The following is a 12240-nucleotide window of genomic DNA, read 5'->3' as shown; positions in this document are numbered from 1 at the left end:
CACTCCTCCCAGTCCACAGCTCAGCCTAGCAGCTTCCTGCACCTTGAGCCAGCCCTGCCCCAGTGTGGCCCAGTCCAAGGGGAGTCTGTGGAAGCAGGGAGTGGGGGAGGGGGAACTCCTGCCCTGTGCTGTGTCCCAAATGGCTCCCCCTCCCCCAGGGCCTTTAGAGTTTTGTCCTTTGATGTTATAGTTTATTAATCCTTAGTTCCTCAAGAAGAGCTGGAAAGATGGCGGCCGTTAACTCGAGCATGTCACCGGGAGAAGCCCTGCAGCTGCCGTTTTGTGCAAACACGGGATTGGGAGTTTCTGAAGCCTCCCTGCCGACCCACCAGCTCCATCACTGCCGCTTACCGGCTCCAATTGCGGCTCACAGGCATCTATCCACCGCCATCACTCGCATTACGCATGTTCCAAAACACTGTTCGTCAATGCCCACACATCAAATGCTGTTCGGCATTGCGCATGCTCTACTCGATACTTGACACCGTGCCCCTCACAATGATTGACGGCAACTCCGGACCAATAGCAGGAGGAGACGAGACCGGAGTATGGAAGGGGGGGGGGGGGGGCTCGTCCATTTCGTGGCCCGAGCCCGCCCTTCGATCGCTCCAATTGGTTGGAGGACCTAACGGCCGCTCGGTCTTCCAGATCCGCCTCCGCTCTTCCTACTGGTCCGGAGCCGCCGTCAATCAGCGGGGCGATGGGATGAGCTGAGCATGCGTGGTGGCAGGATCTGAGACAGCGTGGTTTCGGCAGGTGAGTTAATAAAGCCTGGGGTTCGCAGGCCGCAGACACACGGAGTGCGGGGCTAGGAGATAATCTGAACAGCGAGATCACAGCAAATAACAAGGAAACTGTTCTCCTTTGCACTGTTTGTATTTTTTGACTTGGTGCTGTTTGGTAATGTATTTTTTACAGATTTTTATGAATAAAGTATATTTTGGAAATAAAAAAAATCACAGCAAACAACAAGATCAACTCCCAGTTGCTGCTTCCACTACTTTCCTCTGGCCGGAATCTCAACAAAGCCGAGAGCAGAAACTGTCACAAAATCCAGTAGAGGCAGGGCTAAATAGAGGAGAAATGGTGGATGATGTGGAAGGGTCAGAAACACCGGAGTAGTCAGGGGAACAGACAGGCGTTTCTGTGGCAGTAGACGTGAATCCAGGATTGTGTGTTGTCTCCCTGGTGTCAGGGTCAAGGATGTCACTGTGCGGCTGCAGAACATCCTGAAGGGGGAGGATCAGCCAGCAGTCGTGGTCCACATCGGAACCAATGACATAGGTAGAAAGAGGGATGTGGTCTTGTAGTCATAATTTAGGGAACTAGAGAATAAATTAGCAAGCAGGGCCTCAAAAGTAGTCATCTCTGGATTACTCTCAGTACCACGTGCAAGTGAGAATAGAAATAGAAGGATAAGACAGATGAATGCATGGCTGGAAAGATGGTGCAGGAGGGAGGGCTTCAGATTCCTGGGACATTGGGACCTGCTCTGGGGGAGATGGGACCTGGACAGGCCGGATGGGTTGCATCTGAACAGAGCCGGGATTCCTTGCGGGACATTTTGCTGGTACTATTGGGGAGGGTTTCAACTAGTTTGGCAGGGGGATGGGGACCTGAGGGTAGACTCAGTTGGGACAAAATCAGAAATAAAATTGAAGGCAGAAAATTAATGAATGATTCTGGGAGACAGAGGAAACAAAGGTTAAAAAATAAAAAGAGTTTGGCAGTGCTCATGCGTATCTATTTCATTGCAAGGAGTATAGCAAATAAAGCAGATGAGCTGAGGGCACAGATAGACACATGGCAGTATGATATCATAGCTATTACAGTGGGACAGGAATGACAGGCCAACATTCCTGGTTACAAGGTTTTCAGACGCGATAGGGAGGGGGATAAGAAAGGAGGGGTAGTGACAATTTTGGTCAAAGAAATTATTACATCTGTGAGGAGGGATGATTTATTTATTTAGAGATACAGCACTGAAACAGGCCCTTCGGCCCACTGAGTCTGTGCCAACCAACAACCACCCATTTACACTAATCCTACATTAATCCCATATTCCCTACCACATCCTCACCATTCTCCTACCACCAACCTACACTAGGGGCAATTTACAATGGCCAATTTACCTATCAACCTGCAAGTCTTTGGCTGTGGGAGGAAACCGGAGCACCTGGTGGAAACCCACGCAGTCACAGGGAGAACTTGCAAACTCCGCACAGGCAGTACCCAGAATTGAACCCAGGTCGCTGGAGCTGTGAGGCTGCGTTCTAACCACTGTGCCGCCCAACAGAGAAGGGCTCGTCTGGGATTTATTGGAAGGTTCATCAAATGAGGCCATATGGATTGAGCTCAGGAATGAAATAGGGGCAATCACACTGCTGGGAGTGTACTAAAGACCCCCAGACAGTCAGAGGGAGGTAGAAGAGCAGATTTGTAGGCAAATCTCTGAGAAGTGCAAGAACAATAGGGCAGTAATAGTAGGGGATTTTAATTACCCCAATATTAACTTGGATAGTTTTAGTGTGAAAGGAGCAGAATTATTGAGATGCATTCAGAAGAACTTTCTTAGCCAGTATGTAGTAAGTCCAACACGAGAGGGTTCAGTTTTAGACTTAGTTTTAGGAAATGAAGATGGGCAGGTGGAAAGAATGGCAGTGGGGGAGCATTTTGGTGGTAGTGATCATAATTCAGTCAGTTTTAACAATTATTGAAAAGGACAGAGATAGAACAGGAGTTAGAGTTCTCAATTGGGCAAGGAAAATTTTACTAAATGAGTGATTTATCGAAAGTGGACTGGAAACAGCGACTTGAAGGGAAATCAGTGTCAGAGCAGTGAGAGGTATTCAAAGGGGAGATTCATGTTCAGAGGAAACATGTTCCCACAAAAAGGGTGAGACAGCCAAATCTAGAGCCCTATGGATGTTAAGGAGCTTACAGGGTAATATAAGGCAGAAAAGGAAAGCTTATGTCCGACACCGAAAACTCAATACTCCAGAAAGCCAAGAGGAGTATAGAAAGTGGAGGGGTGAAATCAAAAAAGAAATAAGGAAAGCAAGGAGAGGGCATGAAAGAATACTGACAAGCAAAATCAAGGTGAACCCAAAGATCTTTTATCAATACATTAAGAGTAAGAGGATAACTAAGGACAGAGTAGGGCCCATAAAAGATCAAAAATGTAACCTATGTGTAGGGGCGGAAGATGTTGGTATTCTTAATGAATACTTTGCATCTGTCTTCACAAAAGAGGGGGACAATGCAGATATTGTAGTTAAGGAAGATGGGTGTGAAGTATTGGATGTGATAAACATAGGGAGAGGGGAAATATTAATGGTATTAGCATCCTTGAAAGTTGATAAATCACCAGGGCTGGATGAAATGTACCTAGGCTGTTAGAAGAAGCAAGAGAGGAAATAGCAGAAGGTCTGGCCATCATTTTCCAGTCCTGAGTGGATACTGGTATGCTGCCGGACGATTGGAGAACTGCTAACGTTGTACCTCTGTTTAAAATGGGAGCAAGGGATAGACAGGCCAATCAGTCTAACCTCAGTAGTGGGAAAAGTATTAGAATCTATTCTGAGAGACTGGATAAACTGTCACTTAGAAAGGTACTGGTTAATCAAGGACAGTCAGCATGGATTTGTTAAGGGAAGATCTTGTTTGACCAACTTGATCAAATTTTTTGAAGAAGTAACAAGGAAGATAGATGAGGGTAGTAATGGTATAATTATTATTAGGGGGCCTATAAAGTACTCCCACCAGCCTTTTCTGATTCTTGCTATTCCTAATTTCCACTCATACTGATTCTACTTCATGATCTTCTGAAGCCAGATCCTTTCTAACTAATGCCCACATTAAAGGAAACTTAACTCAGTTATAAAAGGGCCTGGAGGAGGGGAGGTAAGAACCACTTGGGACACAGCACAGGGCAGGAGATCCCACCTCCCCGACTCCCTAGTTCCACAAAGACTCCCTTTGGGCTGGGCCACACCTGGGCAGGGCTGGCTCAAGATGCAGGAAGCTGCAAGCTGCTAGGCTGAGCTGTGGACTGGGAGGAGTGGGGGGTTTGACTGACATGCCTGGGGAGGGGGATATCAGGGCAGAAACACACAGTGCTCCCCCTTTTCCTCCTGTGATATTTTACTGGAGTCGTGTTGGTGAGTGTTTCGAAACTCGCATGTCTCTCTATCCCAATAATGTTGGACTGTACGTTGCTGTGAGTGTTGCACTATATTGCCTCTCCTCAGGGCAATGTGCAGCAGGGAGCATGCATGGCCATCTTGGGCCAGGCAGCAGGAGGAGAGAATGTTGCTCATTTATATGCTGGACTGCCAGTGATGGCTTTTGTAAACTCCTTTTACAGTGGCTCAGAAGGGAAGGATTTGCAGGTGGGAAACTCAAACCAAACATCACATCAAGATCTGACAGAGCCACTCGATTCATCAGGACCTGAATATCATCGGCTTTGAACATGGAAGGAGAAATGTTTGTTTGTTCTGTGAGAAAAATATTTCAAACATCAGTGTGACTGGAAAAGCACGGAGACACACACACCAGGAGTGAGAGTGTTTATTTAGTTTAGAGATACAGCACTGAAACAGGCCCTTCGGCCCACCGAGTCTGTGCCGACCATCAACCACCCGTTTACACTAATCCTTCACTAATCCCATATTCCTATCACATCCCCACCTATCCCTATATATTTCCCTACCACCTACCTATACTATGGGCAATTTCTAATGGCCAATTAACCTATCAACCTGCAAGTCTTTGGCATGTGGGAGGAAACCGGAGCACCCGGAGGAAACCCACGCAGACACAGGGAGAACTTGCAAACTCCACACAGGCAGTACCCGGAATTGAACCCGGTTCGCTGCAGCTGTGAGGCTGCGGTGCTAACCACTGCGCCACTGTGCACTGTTCCAGTGCACTGACTGTGGAAAGAGCTTTAACCAGTTACACAGCCTGAAAAAAATCGCACCATTCACAATGAGGAGAAACAGTACACGTGTTGTGTTCTGTGTGTGGATGAGGCCTCAATAGATCATCCAAACTGGAGAGACACAAGGATAGTCGTACATGGACAAACCATGGAAATGTGGGGAGTGTGAGAAGTGATTGAATTACCCATCCCAGCTGGAAACTCATCAGCAGAGTCACACTGGAGAGAGGCCGTTCACCTGCTTTGTGTGTGTGAATGGATTCACTAAATCATCCAACCTCACTGAACACCAGCGAGTTCACACTGGGTTGAGACGGTTTCCATGTTCTGACTGTGAGAAGAGGTTTAAAAGCACTAGGGATCTACAGATACACCTATGCACTCACACTGGGGAGAGGTTGTTCCCCTGCTTCGCGTGTGGGAAAGGATTCACTCAGTCATCCAACCTGCTGAGACACCAACGATATCACATATAACTGCAGGGGTTGGATTCCGCTGTTATTGCTGCTGTTAATCACATCCAGGACTGAACTATGACTGGAAGCCTGTTTCCTGTGGGGTTCCACAGGGCTCAGTACCAGGTCCCTTGCGTTTTGTGGGACAATAAAAGCTTTGTTCCCTGGCATTTACCAAACCTGAGAGGTGAAGGGTTATCAAATTGCTGTTAATTAAGAATTGTGCTATCAAGGCGATACAATGCAATAGTTTTAATTTTAAGAGTAATGATTACAAGAAGATGCATGATACAGAAATCTTGAGGCAGTAATGATGCATAGAATTCTTCAGAAATAGTAAAGTTAATGTATAAATTACACTAAAGCACTGGACGGAGAAGCTGACGGACAGAATCTGTACTGAGCCTATGACAAGCCCTGGAAGCTTTCTTGAAAAGATTTCAGATATCAGTTTGCTTACTTGCTTCTTCTCTTTTTGGCATGAAAGCAGAGTGGAAAATATGTAGCTTTAGTTTAGTTTAGAGATACAGCACTGAAACAGGCCCTTCGGCCCACCGAGTCTGTGCTGACCATCAACCACCCATTTATACTAATCCTACACTAATTCCATATTCCTACCACATCCCCACCCGTCCCTATATTCCCCTACCACCTACCTATACTAGGGACAATTGCTCATTGCCAATTTACCTATCAACCTGCAAGTCTTTGGCATGTGGGAGGAAACCGGAGCACCCGGAGGAAACCCACGCAGACACAGGGAGAACTTGCAAACTCCACACAGGCAGTACCCAGAATTGAACCCGGGTCGCTGGAGCTGTGAGGCTGCAGTGCTAACCACTGCAGCCACTGTGCCGCCCAAACTCTGCATAAACTCTTGTGCAGAATAACAAATCTGCCTTTCAGCAAATGTGATGAATGTCTGAAATGCTGAAGCAGCATTAGTCCAAGTTATTTTCTATTTCTCACTAAAATCTTCTTCTGCAGAATCTTCTTCAGTTTCCTTAGACTTCTCAGGATTCCGGACACTATTATTTCCACATCACTAACAACATGTGTCACTTCAATCTCCTTGTCAGCTTCAACCCAATCTTCTACATCATTTTCACTGAGCTGTTTGATTGGGTTTGTAGAAGGAACATCCCTCAGCATGTCAAGAATTTGTGATTTTTATTTTTTTATGATAAACATTGTAACCTTCAGATTCCTCTTCCTCAGAAGACACTTCTGTAAAACATAGCACTGGGCCACAGCTTTCTCCAAGCTCTCCTTAATGTTTCACCTTTAACCAAATTCCACGCACAAGCCACATTGAAAATTGCATCTATAATGTTATAATTTGATGGAAAGTTTTGGATTGTGCCTTCATGATTGATTAACTTTCTTAGGAAATCTCTCCTGTAAAAACATTTCATATTCTGGATGATGTCCTGGTCCATTGGTTGAATTAATGAGGTAACATTGGCAGGCAGGAAGACGGTAAAAATAATACTGGCACTAACTTGGATTCATGAGAGTGAGCTCGACAATTGTCGAATAAAAGAATAGCTTTGCTATCTTCAGGTTTTCTTAATTTTCTAAAATGTTATTTCACTACAGGTACAAAAACATAGTAAAACCAATCATTAAAAAATTCTATATCCATCCATGCATTATTTCATGCTTTGTAATCAACAGGTAAATGTTTAAATCTCCAGGAGGATTATATTTGCCAATTGCTAAAAGCTTCACTCAGTGTGTTCCTGCATCGTTAGCACATGCAAGCACACTTATTCTGTGTTTATTTTGCTTAAAACCTGCAGCACTAGATTCACTTGCAGCAGCTCGGGTAGAATTAGGAAAACAGTGACAAAATAGGCCTGTTTCATCTGCGTTATAAACGTGTTCTGGGGATAGATCATGGTCAGCAATTAATCTGCTGAAAAAATCACAATATTTTTCTGCAGCTTCATGGTCAGCTGATTTTTGTTCACCAGTCACATCGAGCCTTCTTATGCCATACTGTCATTCAAAGTAATAAAGTCATCCATCGGAAAATGCACATGGTTCAGTCAATTCCATTTGCTTATCAAAGTCTTTTGCCTTTGCAATGAGCATTGGGCCTGAGACTGGGACATCCTCAGAGCATTTTAATGAAAACCATTCGTACAATATACCGTCTTGCTGCTCTAATTTAGGTTTATGTAGAGGACGGATTGTTCAACAGCTTTATTAGTCTCGGAACTAGCAAAGAATTTCAACAACTGGTCTTTTTAATTCTTGATATCATATAGGGTTCACGACCCTACATTATATTCATTCATTACATTATGATTTTCATCTTTTTCTTGATGCCTGCAAATGTCTATTTTCTGGTGTAGTTTCAACACAGCCCTTTGTCGCTTTCCCCCTTTTCCTGTTAGTGCTTTATTAGATGCCATAATGGGTGGATGGGGAGATAAATCACAATACTGCATCAGCACAGCGACACAACGAGATGGACTTCCAGCAGTGTCACTAAGATGATCATCGGCAGCATCACTAACTACAGTACAGTAATGTCCAGAACAATCTGCTGCACTCGAGAAAACACAGCATTGGGAGAAATTCCGGATAATAGAGCTTTCCAGTTGGTAAAGTGCCAGATCATGAAACTTTTACTTATATATCAATGCTTTAGACTTAAATGTAGGGGGCATGATGAAGAAGTTTACAGCTGAGACAGAAAGTGGCTGTGTAGTTGACAGTGAGGAAGAAAGCTTGAGACTGCAGGAAGCTATCAATGAACTGGTCAGGTGGGCAGAAAACGGCAAATGGAATTCAATCTGGAGAAGTGTGAGGTAATGCATTTTGGGAGGGCAAAAAAGGCAAGGGAAAACACAATAAATTGTCGGATACTAAGAAATGTAGAGGAAGAAAAGGACCTTGTGGTGCATGTCCACAAATTCCTGAAGGTGCCTGGACAGGTAGATAAGGTGGTTAAGATGGCATACGTGATGCTTGCTTTTATTGTCGAGGCATAGGATATAAGAGCGAGGAAGTTATACTGCAACTATGTAAAACACTGGTTAGGTCACAGCTGGAGTACTGTGTGCAGTTCTGGTCAGCTCATTACAGGAAGGATGTGATTGCATGAGAAAGAATACAGAGGAGATGTACAAGGATGTTGCAAGATTTGGAGAATTTTATCTGTGAGGTTAGGATTGTTTTCTTTGGGACAGAGGAGGTTGAGGTGTATAAAATTATGCGGGGCTGAGACAGAGTGGATAGGAAGGATATAGTTCTGTTATCAGAGAGGTTAATAACCAGGGGGAATAGATTTAAAATAATTGGCAGAATGATTAGAAGACAGTTGAGAAATCTTTTCACCTGAGGGTTGTGGGGATTGGTGTCTGGAACTCACTGTCTGAAAGTGTGATAGAGGCAGCAACCCTCATCACATTTAAAAAGTTCTTGAATATGCAACTGAGAAGTCGTAACCGACGAGGCTACAGATCAAGAGCTGGAAAGTGAGATTAGGCAGGATAACTCTTAATGACAGTTGGGATTTGTTTCTGCTGATATGAATAATCCCCATAACTGGGCTGGAGTTTAATATTCTGCTTAAATGTCAAACAAATCAGCTTTGTTTTAAACACATTGTTGTAGATTTTTGTCTTTCCCATCTGAGTGTTTAGCATCACTTTGGCTGGAGCTCAGAAAGGACAATCTGGGAGGAGGATTGTATGGCAGGAACAGAACTTCAGCCTGGACACCGTCCATCAGGGTCACACAGAGGGAAAAACTGCATTTGGTCTTTCTCACCTCTTCACTGACAGCAAAGTCCATGTGTGGGTTAATCCTGAGGTGTGTAAGAAATGTGTCCCAGCCGCTTTCTTCCATGGTTCAGAGCTTCTGGGCATGGAACAGAAGACTCCTTTACAATTGTGTTTAGTGTCAGGAAGAACAACAGTGAATGCTGGAAATGTGCTGTCAAATCAGAGATTGGTGTAAAACTGTGATCTGTTCCTGACTGAAAGTGAAATGGCAGCTTTAAGTTTCTAGTCTGAACATGACTATGGGAATTATTTCACAAAGATTTAACGTGTTTGTGCGACAGTTCTGAGTCTGCTATTTTAAGCCAGGTATTAACGCATTTAAAATAAACCTGTTTAAAATAAATTGGTAAAAGTCTCCATTAAAATGGCAGATGGAAGAGTTTACAGGAGCCTGTTAACTGCTGGTACAATTATACAACAGATCTCCAGATAAAGAAGGACCTGCAGCGTGTTTCCAGGAATTCCCTGTTTTATTGATGTGTGGGTGTTAGACACCAGGATAAGTAAAAGTACACAACCTGGAACATGAGGGAACAGGGGTGCGATCCTGACAGTGACTCTGAGATCACTCCCACTGTGAAACTCCACCACTGACCCTGCTGAAGGTTGTAGGCTGAGGGAGTGGGGCTTCCAGGAGTGGACTATAAGAAAGCTGGGTTTCAGTATCCTGACAGATACATGGTGAGGAACCGGAGAAATCCTTACTCAGGAACTCTCTTGGATTTTACCTGCCAGTGTAGGTTTAGGAATGAATGATGCCTGACTCCCCGAACTGTCTGACATTAAACCCCGTTTGGTACAAGACAGATTCAGTTTCTGGGAGAATAGGGACAAATATCACCCACAATCGACGGAGACAAAAGCAGCCATTAGGGAAATAAGAGATCTTTGGAATTGTGATAACCCGTAAGGAAATATCCACTAAGTCTCATTGTAAAATTAATTAAATAATGAAAATGATACATTTGAGTTGAATTTGGCTTTATATCACTTCGCATAGGGCCCGTCCCATCCCTCAATAACCTCACCCAACAAAAATATATCAATCTGAAGTTTTGAAATTGACTGGGCTGGATTTAATAGTCTCGGAAAAAAATGGCAGCCTGCATGTGTTGGCTACTACCACCTTGCTGCCGCAATGTAGCACGCGGCAATGCATTTCAATGCGCCAGTCGGCCCGCCCCCCCCCCCCTCCACCCCCACCCCACAATTAGGTGGAGGGGGCAGGCTCTGCGATGTCGGCAACAGCGTCAGCTGATTTGTGAACAGGTGCTGCCGCATCTTTAAAAGGCAGCCAGCCCTTCATGAAAGCTCTTCTTACATTTTGATTGTGCTGCCAGAGCAGAGCAGCCAGGAATGCCTGCAGCACTGCACCAGGTTTGATGCAGCACCCCTGGGAAGCCCAGTGCGAATGTCAGACTTGCAAGGAAGGGTGGCCCCATGGTTCAGCGATGCCTCCCTGCTCACTCTCCGCCAGGCTGCAAGGGAAAGGTGGGAGGTTCTTTTCCCCAGCGTTGGCAAGAAGAAGTCCGCCCACCTGACTAGGCATGCCTGGATGGAGATTGGAGAGGAGGTAAACTGCCGTGAGTCACCCGATGAGATTGGGTCCAGTGCAGGAAGAGGGTGAATGATCTCATGTGCTTGACAAAGGAAACTGGCACGTTGCAGAACAGTTCCGTTTGATCTGGGTGTCCCCAGTGGTATAGCACAGGGGTGCCATTGCCATGTCAAAGACAGGGAGGATTGATGCCACATGACTGACTGCATACGCGCATCAAGTCACCCTCATTTGCACCTCAGAACATGTCACACCTATGACAGGGTGAGTCCATATACTAGACTAAGCTTCCCGCACCTCTTGTTGAAGCACCCCATTGTTACAAGCCTCATATTGTTCTTTGGCAGTGCTCAATATCTGCATCCTTGCTCTTCCAGGTGCAGAGGGCCCACAATAGTCAGAAGGCGTGCAGGACCGGTGGCGGGGTGCCAGACCTGAGGCCACTCACACAAGTGGAAGAGGCAATGGAGCTAGCCAGGAGCCAGGGAGCACGTGCCATTTCGGATATGGAGCTTGGGGTCCCAGGTGAACAGAGTGATTTTTGACAAACACAATGATTCCTAATAACATTTCATATGCAGAGATTATGCTGTCATCATTGTACCATAAAACCTAAATGTTAGTCCTTCACATTGTATCTTGCAGGGCCATGCTCTGAGTCAGCATTGGAGGCCCTGTAGACTTCCACCACCTCTGAGGAAGAGACAACCTCAAAGGATGCAGCATCCCATGACACTCCTGCACCTTCCACCAGTGCAGACACTCACCTTGGTGGGAATCCATTTGGCTTTGGGTCACCAGCTGGTGAGACCACCACACACCCGAACAGTTGGCTGAGGCTGTGTGTCACGCAGGCCCCCACCTGCCAAAAATGAGGCACATTAATTTCACCACATGGACATTTAACTTCAAATTGTTGCTGGGAAGAAAAGAGGGCCTATCACAAGGAATTGCCAGGTCCCTAGCCAGAAAGCCATTTTTGCATATTAACAGACAGTCTGGTCACGAAGATGTGAAAAGAGATAAGCGCATTTCAATCCCATTAAGTGGTCTTCCTGGTTGAATAGCCACAGCAGGGTGGCACCGGATCAAGATATGAACTTTTGTGAAGGAGTTCATAGAGGCAAGGAAGCTTGAATCTGGAGGCACTGACTCATCACCACCACCCTCACCTCCCTGCAACTGAATGACAATGACTTAAACCAGCTTGAAGTACCATCATGGAAGAGCAATTAGGTCATGACTGACCGATTAGTTGAACAGAACAGGGTTTTACCTACTATGGTACAAAACCAAGCTGGGAAAGGTGTATAAAGTAAGAACCTGTAAGACTGCAAAAGCACGCATCATCGTCAAGAAGAAGACAGAATATAGACTTCAATCAAGCGACAAGATTCATAGTTAACTAGAGGTTGAGGACCAGTGTTCCATTGTGAATGCAACTGCTGACCAGTGCCCAGTATCATGATTTTGTGCTTATTGTGG

At 45.3% G+C, this 12240-nt stretch overlaps 1 protein-coding gene, 1 long non-coding RNA gene and 1 pseudogene across 2 annotated transcripts in view; 1 reads left to right on the top strand and 2 right to left on the bottom strand.

Moving 5' to 3' along the window:
- Positions 1-12240, bottom strand: part of LOC137347836 (zinc finger protein 850-like) — a 99269-nt gene that overhangs the window by 6056 nt on the left and 80973 nt on the right. The gene's annotated exons all lie outside the window — the stretch shown is intronic.
- On the top strand, positions 705-12164 carry LOC137347837 (uncharacterized). The gene is made up of 3 exons (XR_010969025.1): positions 705-756; positions 11133-11280; positions 11401-12164. It is a non-coding gene; the product is annotated as an uncharacterized lncRNA (long non-coding RNA).
- LOC137347389 (jerky protein homolog) lies at positions 6554-7820 on the bottom strand (annotated as a pseudogene).

The sequence above is a fragment of the Heterodontus francisci genome, chromosome 32 (assembly GCF_036365525.1).
Source record: "Heterodontus francisci isolate sHetFra1 chromosome 32, sHetFra1.hap1, whole genome shotgun sequence".
Taxonomy (NCBI): domain Eukaryota; kingdom Metazoa; phylum Chordata; class Chondrichthyes; order Heterodontiformes; family Heterodontidae; genus Heterodontus; species Heterodontus francisci.
This window is presented reverse-complemented; position numbering and strand designations above follow the sequence as displayed.